We start from the raw sequence: 14,826 nt of genomic DNA, 5'->3' as shown, positions 1-14,826 counted from the left end.
AGATGCTGTTGATGGATTTCCATGATATTTGGTAGATGGCTAGGTGTGGCAAAAAGGAAGGTCAACTTCAATAATGGGCCTCCTAGTTGCGAGTTGTGGTTCTGCAGCGGTGCTTTAAAGTTGGAGGTCAAATTTTCTGCAAATGCCAGGTTCGTGATTTTCAAGTGGTTGATAGGTCTTGGGGTAAGGAACAAGTGGTGTAGGTTTGGGCCCCCTAGTGGCTTGTTTTGAACTGCAGGGGCCAATTTTGTTGCAGACTTTGAAACAAAATAACTCAGACAAGTGACAATGGATTTCAAGATAGAGTCCATTCCAAGACACCGTGCGGATGTTTGGTGCCATTGTTTAGAATAGATTTTAAAGTTTTGTAATTATATGTCTAGGACATTTGATACTTTAGAAATATTTTTAATGCTGTTTCAACTTTATAAATATTTCCCTGGTCCTGTAAAACTTTGGAAATATTCATGGTGTGGAATTGGATACTTCTAATGGTTTCTAAATAATGATAACAGCTTTCTACCATTATTTACCATTTTCTACCATTTTTTCTAACATTTTGTAAATGGGTCAGTGGGCTGGGAAGATAGCAATTCACACATCCTTGCAAAGTATGGTTGGGTACCATGCAACAATGGCCCACCACAAAGGACCCACCAATGCCGAGCAGTGAAATCTAAAAATATAGAGAGGCAACAATAGGGCTTACTTTTATGGGGGAAATAGACTAACTTTACCATTTGGCAAAGTTTAGAGTCGATTCACAGAGGTTTCACAATTATTCTAAATAAATATATTTTTTGTACAGTTACTTTCAAAATGTTTCTAAAATATTCAAAGGAATTCAAATAGATGAATACTTTCTTAGTCAATTTTTTTGGGAAAAAATCAATTATTGTGGCTTAGATATTCTTTTATTCAAAATAATTCACTTATTACAAATATCACCTAAAAACCCTCATGGTTACTTGGAATGGACTATTACAGCCTATAGTAAACACTCATGAGTCATATAAACATATCAATCAGGTTGAGAAAATCTCCTTGCATCGTTGTGTTTGGCTATTTTTTGGTGACGACTCAGGGGCTACCCAAATAGTATTGACAAGAATTCCCAAAATTCCACAGGCATGTCGGGAATTTTTCCCCAGGCATGTGTAGTTGCATCATCCCTTTAGAAGGTGGATAACTCAGGAAAGGGTTGACAGATCTTCATGATATTTGGGATGTAGCTATATATTATAGTAAGCTATAGAAATGCCTTACATGATTAAATGCTAATCATGAAAATCGGGGTAATTTGCATAATTAATGAGGACAGTTTATAAGTACACTGTATTTCATGTTAGAATGTCAAAAATCTGCCATATGTAACTCAAAAAGAGAGAAATATTAGGCTAATTGTTAAGGATATATCCGATTGGCAAAAATTCCTGAAATTTCACAGCAATTCGTCTGTGCATGTACAATTGCACCATCCTTTTGAAAGGGAATAACTTGGGAAGGGGTTGACAGATCGTGATTTTTGATATGAAAATAACTTCGGAGATGCCTTCCATAAATAAGGGCTATTAATGCAAACCGAGGGCTAATTTGCATAATTAATAAGCACAGTTTATTAAGCCACAGTATTTTGTTACTACTAGGGCACTTAAACATGACATGTAACTAGAAAAGAGAGAAATATCAAAAGACATCAATTATGCAAATTGTCTCCTAATTTACATAATTAATGATAAATTCTTATAGTTAAATGACGAAAATTCCATTCTTGCGACATTTGGTAGCAACATGTAGGTTAAGTTAAATATGTGAATGTAAGTTATGCAAATTAGGGTCTCATTTACATGATTTATGATAAAATGCTACAATAGCTTTCTTTGCTAAGACTTTCATACTTTTAACACATTGGTATTTCGGTAGAAGAGATCAACTGATGTCTTTTATGCAAATGAGGACCTCATTTGTATAAATGAGGACCTCATTTGTATAATTAATGAGAAACATTCATGATAGGTCACTCGTCACAAGAGATCACCTTTCTTGTTAACAGCAATGCCCTACAAACATCCATCGCGTAAAACAATCTTCAAACATACAGGCAGGTGAAAGGATAGTCCGATAGAACACAAATACAAGACACCTACAACAAAAATAGTTTTTATTGCCACAGTTTTTTCTTTTCTGTCCATTTCCTTTTATTCTCTTCCATTTTTGACTTTTGCAATTGAAGAAAAGAAAATTTACTGATTATATTGTACAGAAGCAGTTAGAAAATAGGATTTTAAATGCCATTGGACGTAGGATACTCCAGCAAACAGATAATCCTTTGTTAGTGAAATGGACCATTGTTTTGAGTATAAGAAGTTAACAGATAATTAGATCCAGGCTCAGGTCCGGACCTGGACTGGATCCTTTGGACCTGGACTGTATACAGTCCACGTATGTACCGGTACCCACCCCTAGTATGCACTGTTACCCACTGGGCTGGATCCAGCAGTGACATGCTAGTGAGCTGGTTTCCATGGTGATAGGGACTTGACTAAAATCTTGGTCTGCCATTGGTTTTACTACTTTCTGTAACAGTTACATGAGTTCCCTCACTCAGCTTATGGCAAGAGCCTGTACAAACTTTGTGGGGATGGGCCATTTTTTAGCTCCAGCACTAGGATATGGTGTTAATCTGGTGTTTTGAGGGTCTCACTAATAACCGAAAACAACTAAAAACGACATTAGCCTTATTCAGGGATGCCAACGTGTTTGTAAGTTGTCAGGACTGGTACCACAAGGAGGGTACCTGAATCCAGCTGAATACTGTGTCCTCTCCTGCTCAGTAGCCTCCTGGAGTAAGTCAGAAACCTCAACACCCCTTTTGGTTTGTCCATCTCTATGTTTCATTGCCCTGAGCTAGCGTTTGCTTCACTCTGCTCAATGATATTTTTGCACAGTTTGTCCAGTGCATCAAACCTTTTAATCTCTAACAGAGCCTGAATAACTTCAGGGACTGTAATATTCACATGGATTTCCAGGTACATCAATACATCACATAGCCCATGCATGTTCCTGATGAGTTCATCCTCGATTTTGAACTCGCGGGCAAAGTGGCGCCAATTTTTGTGGACACCGCGGCCGGGAGAAGGTAGGTCATGGTCGAGAAGCAGTGCAAGTTCCTCTCTTGTGGCAGGGTCCAACTCTTCAACTTTCACCCCTGGAGAAAAAAATGACATTTGATTCTTTAGAAATTCACTACTTTTCTATTGTCATTTTCTTGCGTATGAAAGTACAGCATACTTTTTCAAAGTTAAACATGAATGCTTGAGTTATCAACATGTTAGTTTTATACCATTCAGTGCCAATTCAGAGTGGCTAATATTAGAGATCTGGGAGTCACAAATCTGATGTTACTGTTAAAGGTAAGACAGGTTAGTTTTCTCTTGTATTGTAACTTACCAGTCTGCAAACCGGAAGCCTTGTAAATCATTTCTTGAAACTGTCTGTGGATTCTCTCCTGTAAAATAATATAAATTGTCAACTATATCATGGATCATCAACATTAATTGATTTATAGTTGAGTACTGTGGCCAATTTCAAGGGGAAATTGGAAGAGAGGATATATGAAAGATTTTTTGTCACCATAAAAGTTCATGATCAAAAATACCAATCTTACAGCTTTTCTGTTCAAAGGCCGTCTCATGTCCCTTTCCCCTTTGTCAGTTGGAATTCCCTTCAAATGTTATATTGAAAGTTGTAAAAGAACTTACTGGCACAAATGGTACTGCGGTCCTGTTGAGAAGAGTATCCTCTCCACTTGCGTGGTCGAGGCTGAGACAAACTGCTGAGATATGCAGAATTCAGAAATGAGTCCCTTGGGACTAGTATATAATCACACTATTTTTGCATTATTAGAACAACCCCATTATTAGAACAGCTCCATCTGCTTCTGCCCAGGTGACTGTCAATGCATTGCTAGTTTGTCTCACATCTTCAATACTCACGTTCGCAGGCCTGGCTGGACCTAGGAAACATTAATTATGATATTTTAATTCAAATACATGTAGCAGTGTTATTCAAAGCATTAGTTCTAACAAGAGTCCAAAGGACACAGCACTATGTAAAGTAACTAGAAAGGCCGACATTTGCTTAAGAGCAAATACAGCATATTTCAGCCATACCCCTTCCCACGCAACATTGGACTGTTCCAAATCACCCCTGCGCAAAAATGGAACATCCTCTTAACAGTACATTATCCCCCAAAGTGGACTGGTATTGTGAATTGATTCCAGGTAAAAACAGAGCTTGCTTCTATTTTTCAGAAAATGACAATAATCACACCTTCCATTCAGAAAATTTTCATCATGACTGAAAATTGTTGAATGACTTCATGTAATGTCATTAACAATTTTCAGTACGATAACTAGGTGTAAATTTAAAAAAGTATAAGCTCCTTGTGATGTTGGTACATTAATTATTGCAGTGAACTTTTTTTATTCAAGTAGGGCATACGATTTAATAATTATCAAGCAGGTGCAGGTACTGTAGGAGCGTTTGTTTTCTTCAAGCTGTAAAACTGTTAAACTGTTTTACTTTGTATGCAATCAGCCATCGAGCCTATTCTTATTTTAGTTTAACAACTTCCTGCCAGACCCGGAAGATACGATTGAACTTTGTTCGAGGATTTATTTTCGTCTGCCTGGTCAGTCTGTTCATACCCTGGCGCTGAGAGTGTTTTATTGGGCTGAAACTCTGGCAGTTTAAAGTTACTTACAATTTAAATGTTCAAAGTTTATGTCAAACAACAACAGCACTAGAAACACATACATTTGCTCTGGAGAAAATACAGCAGTTTTCGCAAGTTCCAGTCCAGTGATAGAAATGTGGCCACTATAGACAGGTGGTCACTATGGAGAAAATGCTGATCTATTGACTAGGAGCCATACGTTACACATGATTTCAGTACACTGATCATTACTCATATAAACATTGCACAGGTAAGCCAATTGTTTAGATGTACAATTAAATTTGAATAATTCTGAAGAGAAATATTGATGAGAAAATAATCATTCTCGCCACTGTCTAACTTATAATTACGTATCAAAACTAAACGCAGATTTTCTAACTAACGCACCTTTCGCCGACTTCATCAAAGGACCGCCGGCTATCAATCAAACACGGCTGTTGATTAGACTTAGAGTTTCAAACAGTCATGTACTGTGTGCCAGTTGACAGCGAACTTAATGCTACGTGATGTTTTACATTGCTTGGACCTTCTTTCCTACAGCGGTGCTTCTACAAAATATTTAGACTGTAACACTGAGTCCCACATGTTTTATAGAATAGAATTTGACGCAGAACAGCGTTTTTTGCTGGGTATTTTTCTTGAAACATGTCCGTGGGAATATCAGCGAGGCGGCGACGTAGGGATATCAGACCGTCAACAAAAGTCGCACGGCAGCTAACGGCGCAGCGAAGATACTAGCGCTATAAATAAGCGCTCCAACTAAGGATGGCAACCCGTACAATATTTTTGTATACTGTTGAGCTAAGTAAAGTTTGTTGTTTATGAGGTTTTAGTTGTCTTTGAAGCTTTGACCCGAAATATTTTAAAGTCAAACTGCTGAAGAGAAGTAAGTGACTGCTACGATTATCGTAGATATGGCCCTAAAAAAACTGATAAAAGAAGCCTTCTCAATCTAAGTCTAAAATGCAAGAGCTTCCGGGGGGCTTCGCCCACCTGGGTCCCCCCCACAGTGGCCCTGCCCCTGGACCCCGCCAGGGACATTCGGCGGCCCCCGGACCCCTGTCCGACGCTTTGAAAAAATCCTGGCGAGAAGTCTGTACGGCCTGAGTCTTCAAGTTAACGTATTGTGTGGTCCCGCTTATGAATATTAATTAGCCTTCGCTTTCCTCTTCGCTGATTGGCTGAACCATTAATTGAATTAACTCTTCCTGCCGGCTAGACGCAGGTGCAGATGTCGGCTCTGTGGGGTGAACGTCCAAAAGGTCATGGCATGGAGAACGAAAGAAAACCAATTTCCCCTAAAAAAAAGTGCTGTAATTAAGCCTTTTACAGTACTTTATGCCAAAAATTTTACTTGGATCATTTTACCAACTATCTTATGCCTATCTATACCAAATGCTACTCATACCAGGGTACAGGGGTGCAAAATATACAGTTATAAGACCGTCAACAACAGTCGCACGGAGCTAACAGCGCAGCGAAAATACCATTTCTAGCGTTTCAACTTCGGATAACAAGTTACAATGTATAAGTACTGTTGAACTCAGTAACGTTAAAGTTTGTTTTTGGTTGCCTTTGACGGTTTGACCTGAAATAGTGTTACGCTAAACTCCTGAAGAGAAGTTAAGTGACTGCTGCGATTATCATAGATATGCCCCTAAGAACTGATACAATATAAAGCCTTCTGAATAGTCTAAAATGCGAGAGCCTTAGGCGGGCTTCGCTCCCCCTGGCGGGAACACTGCTATACGGGATCATGAGGCCCCGTTTATGAATATTAATTAGCCTTTGGCCCTCTTCGCTGATTGGCTAGGTCTTTGATTCAATTAACTCTCCGGCTGACGCGCACAGGTGTGGCTCTGTGCGGGGTCACGGAAGGTCACGTCAGGAGGCCAAAAGAAAACAAATTTCCCCTCAGAAAAGTGCCAAAATTAATCATTTTAAAGTTGTTTATGTCAAAAATTTTACTTGAATCTTGTTACCAAGTATCTAATGCCTATCTATACCAAATTTCAGGTCATTTAATTGTAATACCAGGGTACAGGGGGGAAATTATACCGTTTTGGTCAAAACATGACCAAAAAATCTCAATAAAATCATTTTAGAGGCAGATATGAAAAAAATGGGAAAAACGCATCAAGGTATTGGCCCACTCTACCCCTGTGCCGAATTTCAGGTCATTTGGTCCAGGAACGGCGGAGATGAATCACTTTGAAGATTTGACAGGAGAAAGAAAGAAAGAAAGAAACATTACGAATACTAGACAGGCCGACATTTGCTTAGGAGCAAATACAGCATATTGCAATCCATCTTCATCTTTGAAAAAATCCCAAAATTCAACAATTTGAAGTAATGTTTGCTCAAAGGGAAAATTAAGTACTGTGGGCACTTGTCCTACACACCTTCATGCCGAATTTTAGGTCATTTGGTTTCAATATAAGGGCATAGGAGCCAAAAATATACATTTTTTAGTTTAGAATGGCTAAAAATCCCAAAATAACTCATTTTATAAGTGCTTTATGAAGAAAGTGTTGATGGGGTCCTGTTGTCATAAGTCCAATTTACCTTTGTACCAAATTTCAGGTGATTTGGTTTACATACAAGGGCATAGAAGCCAAAAATATACATTTTTAGTCAAAAATGACTGAAAACCCCCATATAACTAATTTTTGAAGTGATCTATGAAGAAAGTGTCAATGGGACCCTGTGAGAATATGTTCAATGCACCTCTGTACCAAATTTCAGGTCATTTGGTTTCTATACAAGGGCATAGGAGCATGAAATATACATTTTAGTCAAAAATGGCCCAAAACCCTAAAATAACTCATTTTTGGAGTAAACAATGATTGAAGCGTTGATGGGGTTCTGTGGTCATATGTCAAACGCATCCATATACCAAATTTCAGGTCATTTGGTTTTAATGCAAGGGCATAGGAGCCAAAAATATACAGTTTTAGTCAAAAATAGCCAAAAACCCTAAAATAACTCATTTTTGAAGTGATCTATGAACAAAGTGTTGATGGTTTTCTGTGCTCATATGTCCAATGCACCTCTGTACCAAATTTTAGGTCATTAGCTTGTAATACCAGGGCACATGGGCCCAAAATATACATATTTTGTCTAAAAATGACCAAAAACCCTAAATATCATAAATTCTAAGGCCTCTATCAAGAAAATGAAAAAAACGCCTGGGGGTATTTGCTATCCCTACCTCCATGCCAAATTTCAGCTCATTTGGCCCCAAAATGAAAAAGTTGAATCAATTTGAAGATTTGACAGGAGGAGGAGAAGAAACCGAGAAAAAACAATATATTGCAATCCCATACTATGTATGGATTGCAATATAACAATATATTTCACCATACTATGTATGGCTGAAATATAATTATGGTGTTTGCGGTGTGCACTGGCCGTATTAAAGGTATTTAATAATGTCAAGACTAAGACACAGATCAAACAAAACAAATTGTCCCTTAAACAGATTAAACATCTCTAGCTGCATGACTATAATTCTGGATCTACTCCAAGTTCATAATGATATGATTGTATACTACTTAGTAATATGTGTCCTTTGTTCCCTTGTTACTGTCTCACTCTTTCCCCCACCACTATGAACCCTTAAACTCCATACATACGCACATGACAGAACAGATCAGGAGATACAGCTGCAAACACCATATCAACCGTAACTACAATTATACTCCATCAGAAGGTGACTCTCCTTCCTGAAGTAATTAGAGTACATGCACTTACCTGTCCTTACGCACACTGTAATGATGACACTGTTCTCCTCACCACTAACAGTCGTCACACTGATGTTGTACAGGGTTCCTGGTATCAGATGTTTAAAGGTGTACTCTGTTGGGGCATTCACAATTTCAACATGCATGTGTTCACCATTGTGAGAAGAGATGCTGACTCTGTAGCCGTCTTTGTGTCCAGCTGCTTCTTCCCAGGCGATGCTGATGCTGTTCTCTCTAATGGCTACAACCCTGAGGTGTTGGGGCCTGCTGGGACCTGTTGGTATTTTTGTAATAAAAAAAGGTCATTCATATACGTCAGTGTCCTTGAATACAAAGTAAAAAGTGACCTAGCATATCTTTTTCAGCAGGGCTTTTATTCTATTTAACTTCATTTATGATGTTTCAATTCAAATACATGTAGCAGTGTTATTCAAAGCAAGTTCTAACAAACAAGAGTCAATGTAAAGTAATTATGGTGTTTGTGATGTACACTAGCTATTAAAGGTGTTTAATAATGCCAGACTAAACTATTAAATTACTTTGATTTTTATGTGCAAAGACAACAACCAAAGAAAACATTTTTTTAATTCATTATCTTAGTAAGGAATGTTATCATAGCATTTGCTCGACATGTATTATGTAGATGACTCCTGATTTGCATGATTTATATCTAACTAAAATTCCATGACCTCATAAATGTAATTGGCAAATGATGTATGTAATTATGTATTGTTACTGTTACTCACTTTTGCATGATTAGTATCTAATTGCTGTTTCCATTTATGTCCAGGAACTTCCTGAAGTAATAAGTGGCCATATTAAAGTGTGTCTACTTACTTGTCCTTGCGCGCACTGTAATGATGTCACTGTTCTCCTCACCACTAACAGTCGTCACACTGATGTTGTACAGGGTTCCTGGTATCAGATGTTTAAAGGTGTTCCCTGTTGGGGCATTCACAGTTTCAGCATTCACAGTTTCAACATGCATGCACGTGTGTTCACCATTGTGAGAAGAGATGCTGACACTGTAGCAGTCTTTGCGTCCAAATGCTTCTTCCCAGGTGATGCTGATGCTATCCTCTGTAGCGTTTATAACACTGAGGTGTCGGGGCCTGCTGGGACCTGTTGGTATTTCGTAATAATAAAAGGTCATTCATATACATCAGTGTCCTTGAATGCAAAGCAAAAAGTGATCTATCATATCTTATTCAGCAGGACTTTAATTCTAAACTTCATGTAGTATTATGTAAGATGCTTTTATGCAAAGATTTTACAAGTCCTTATGTTGCACTCATTTCACCATTTACAGTTGTGACACTGATGTTGTATGGTGTTCAATGTTTTGAACTTGTGCAGCGGAAGCAACCTGTACACATTGCTTGGTGACTGTGACCATTGTCAGATTGCAAATGTAGCTGCAGTGTCTTTGGCTCAAGCTGCTATTCTACCCCAACTCTCTGAGGCTATAAGATCAATAATTTTCATTTACACACACTGCAGTGTCCCTAAAACAGATTAAACGTCTCTAGCAGTTATGACTATAATTCTAATATCTGAATCTACTCCAAGTTCATAATGATTTTATTTTATAGTACTTACGTGTCCTTTGTGCCCTTGTCACCGTCTCACACTTTCGCCCACCACTATCAACCCACATACACACATATGACAACAGATATATATATACAGCTGCAAACAGCATATCAACCCTATCTACAATACTCTATCAGAAGGTGACCCTCCTTCCTGAAGTAATAAGTGTGCCTAGTACATGTACTTACTTGTCACTGCACGCACTGCAACGATGTCACTTTCCTTCTCACCACTAACAGTTGTCACACTGATGTTGTACAGGGTTCCTGGTACCAGATATGTAAAGGTGTACTCTGTTGGGGCATTCACAATTGCAACATGCATGTGTTCAATATTGTGAGAGGAGATGCTGACTCTGTAGCCGTCTTTGTGTCCAACTGCTTCTTCCCAGGTGATGCTGATGCTGCCCTCTGTAGCGTTTATAACACTGAGGTGTCGGGGCCTGCTGGGACCTGTTGGTATTTCGTAATAATAAAAGGTCATTCATATACATCAGTGTCCTTGAATACAAAGCAAAATGTGACCTGGCAATCTTATTCAGCAGGACTTAAATCTACTTCATTGAATATTAATTATTATGTAAGATGCAATAAACATGTGCAATGGTTCCTCAAGCGCTTGCTGCACTCTGATTTCATCACTAACAGCTGTGACACCAAGGAGTTTTTTCAACCGTCTTGGTGACACTGATGTTGTATGGTGTTCCTGGTGTCAAAATTAAAGTTGTGCAGTGGATGTAAACTGTACACTTTGCTTGGTGACACCAATGTCAGGTTGAAAAAGTATCTATATAGACATTATAACTGCAGTGTCTTTGGCTCAAGCTACAGTTCTACCCTAAGTCTCTCATGCTAAACTATGCTAACCTTACCAAGCAAGTCTCTATAGCTGTTGGATCATGATTTGTGCGCACGCTGCTTTGTCCCTATAACAGATTGAACATCTCCAGCAGTTATGACTATAATTCTAACATCTGAGTCTACTCCAAGTTCATAATATTATAGTACTTACGTGTCCTTTGTGCCCTTGTCACTGTCCCACTCTTTTCACCACTACTGAAAGTCGTCACACTGATAGTGTACATCTTCCCTGGTGTCAGACCAGTAAATGTGTGCATTAATGGGGCTCCACAATCCACACTTGCTGCAGCCCGGTTATCACCAATAGCAGACTCTATGCTGACAATGTAGCTGTCTACAGCTCCAGGTAGCTTTTCCCAGCTGATGCTGATGCTGTTCTCAGATGCTACAGTGTCAATGTTGATTGGCGAGTTGACCAATACTGTGAGGATAAAAGGAATAACATGACATTTGCGGGTGTAAGATACATTTGTAATTTGATTGTAATTACATAATGTATGATTCTATTTCGTTCAATGCTGAATTAAAGAAAGACAGATGCACACATGCTTCATGGTTGAAGTACAATTACTTATTACAACAGCTGAGACTCCATATCAGGTTGACCACTGACACTAGTATGTAGGCATAACAATTATAGCACTCAGCATTTTCCATTATGTAAAAAAAGTTGATTTGACCTCTAAGTGTTAAATGCTAAGACCATTATGTATACCTGGTGCTTGCAGGTTAAGAAGCTGGCTTGTCAATTTTTTGTTCTCAGCTGTCAGTTTTTCTATTTCAGCTTCATGGGTTTTGTTGGTCTCCTGCAACTGCTGGATCTTAAGATTCTTTTCTGACAGAACTTTCTGTGAGGTTTTGTCTTTCTCACTCAGACTTTTGACTTCATCACGAAGGTTGGGAAGCTTTGTTATCTCTGCTGTCAGTTTCTCTATGTCGGCTTCATAGGTCTTGTTGGTCTCTTTTGAATTCTGGTTTTCCATCTTGAGATCCAGGAGGATTTTCTGTGCTTCTTCGTTCTCCTGTTTCAGTCTGTTTATCTCCATTGTCTGACTGCGCACCATAACTTCTGTATCCTCTCTTGCTGTCCTTAATACCTTCATATGCTGCTGTTGTGCCTTTTTGCTCCTTTGTCGCAGAGCTGCCTGTACTTGTATGACTGTAAAGTTCAGTGTGGAGACTGCATAATCATCGACTTCATCTATACATTCCTTCCTACCAACCATGGCCAGATCAAGGCCTCTCAGGTTGGAATGGTCCACATGTCTGATGGGGGGTGGCAGGGTCATCAGGGTGTCAACAGAACTGGTACGGTCCAATCCTGTTCAACATGAATTACAAAGTCAGTGCATGTTAGATCTAACAGTTCCTGGTCTGAATGAAACAGCATCTAAGAAAACTGATGCTGTTTGAAGTTTCAAAGAAAGCATTATGTTCCTTTATGGGATACAAATAAAGCACATAGCCTAAAACAAAGCAAACAAGAGTTCAAAGACCTCACACCTCCATTGAATATCTAGATTTTTTTAAGTTATGCATAAGTCATGTACACATGTTAAAAGTATGAGGTCTCCATTTATTAATTATGACAATTTTTTGGATGATCTGCACTGGCATGGTCATTGTTGTTTGAAGCAAGGAGATGTGGTGGTTGTTTCTTCATTGGGTCAAAAGTGCCATGTAGTTATACCAAATAACAACTAAGGAGGAATTATGTGGCTTTGGTTTAAGGGTCTTTGCTTGTTTTCACAACTATACCATTAGGCTCAACATTGTGTGGGAGTTTAACAAAACGGGCCACCCTAAATCTGCTTGACTTGTTACCAGGTCATTAACATAATCTATGCAACTGGGGTCATTCATTGAACTACTTGGATAATAGACAGGTTTTGTGAAACTGTATGACAAACAACGAAACATGCACAATTGTTCTTCACAAAATTAATTTTTTTGTGCATTCTTGTAAAATAAATGCAATATGGCCATTTTAAAGAAACTTTGACCCACATCATAAAGTATACCAACATAGACAATGTTCTGCATTAATACAGCTGCCACTCTACATCTGCTTTGTGTCTGTCCACCCTACATCTGCTTGTTTCTTTACAGTGCCGATGTCATCCTCAGTTCTAAGGTCTAATTTGTTCATGGCAGAGCAAGAAGAAGAAAGAAGAAGAACACTCCAGCAAATGAATTTGATTTCCCTATTGGGTATATGGTAACTTTACACAAACACACACACACACACATAACTTGACCTTCCATATTTTACAGGAGATAACATTGATAATGCAATTACAAAAACGGCCCAAACACCTATCTTCCACCTAAAACACCACACCACGTCCAGGACCAAAGATATGCAAAAAGTTACTACTGCTGTACCAAGGTCAACCACCAGGGGGCTAAAAATTGACATTTACTGTCGGGGTCACTCCACATACCAAAAACCATCACAATCCATCCAGAGGTTCTTGACATATACCCCCATACGCCATACAGACTCAAAACTGTACCTCCATCTTCATGGAGGTAGAAATATACATCTTTAGACAGTTAAAGAGGGCGGACAGAAATGTTTGGCGTTGGAGACAAATGATTTGGCGTACTTGTACATCCGGTTAATTCTGTAGTTTGGTCTGTGCATCTTTCTTCTTGGTGTATGTAATCTCGAAACTGCTTTTCACCATCGAAGGGGCCGTGAGTTTTCCTACGTTCTGTCAAACACGTCGCCACCGTGCGAAGGAACAGAAGTCGTTTTACTCTGTTCTTGGCTCGTCCCTTAAAGAATTCAACTTCATCTTGCGGTAGCCGTCCTCTGCTTGGACCGTCTTCCTCACTGCTGGACGACTCGTAGTCGCGTGAAAACGAGATCCCAGTTCCACTGAGGAAGCAGTGCCCTTCACCCTGCTGGATTAAGTGCAAAGCCCGTGGCCATTTTTCTGACTTAATGGAGCTTAGATAGTACTGTAGACATATGGGCATGTCCTCAGGAAACCCCGTGATATCCAGCTGTCCTTCGCTGGTCCATCTACAGGTTAACTTGTCTTCCCGGGAATCGGATGCCATGGTGTAAGAGCAACCATGTACAGAACTTTATTGCTTCGTCCATAAATTTACCTACGCCAGAAAAAAAACATGTCTGCCACTGTGCACTATTGTTTGGAGCACAGAGAAGTCAGGTGAGGTTACGCGTCACATGACTTAAGTTCATCGTTCACAGCACACCATTAGCTGTTCACAACACACTCATGATGTTGCCTAGTGACCAACTACGTCAAACAGGTGTGTAAGGGACTGTCCGTTGCATACACAAGAGATCATGGTCAATTCAGCACACGGCTTTTACAACAGTGATCAATAGTGAAGCGACGATAGACAGAACTATTAATGGATCTTCCAGAGGAGGAAGTTTTGGTAACGGAGCTCTTCTGTTCGCCATGGCCGCCAACACGTCAATAATGGAAAATTGTTTTGTATATCCTCGAGCTTTCGACCACAATCGCGAATTCAAAATTAAGGACAACGATGTGAAAGGCTGTCACGATCTCCGTTACCTGTTGGAGGCTCAGTCCAAGGGTTTGATCGTGGCCGCAGTTGTGAAACTACCGGGAGATGACCTTCCCGAGGGTGTGTACACGGTGCTTCTGACATGGCGGGCCGACGTGGAGGGACCAACCAACTATCCACGGAAGAAGAAGCCTGAGAAAAAAGTCGCCCAAGAGCAACTAAATGTATCCAGTGAGGTATGGAAAATGGTCCTATGTGACTGCGCCAAGTCCAAGAAGTCGCATTCCAGTGCCCAAAGTTCGAAAGCTGGATGTACCAGACTTGGGGTTCTGTTCAAATTTCAGCCGGTCGTGAAAACTGTCTACGATCCGGCAGTCTGGTC

Source organism: Branchiostoma floridae, chromosome 1, assembly GCF_000003815.2.
Source record: "Branchiostoma floridae strain S238N-H82 chromosome 1, Bfl_VNyyK, whole genome shotgun sequence".
NCBI classification, from domain to species: domain Eukaryota; kingdom Metazoa; phylum Chordata; class Leptocardii; order Amphioxiformes; family Branchiostomatidae; genus Branchiostoma; species Branchiostoma floridae.
Note: the sequence above shows the minus strand (reverse complement) of the source record.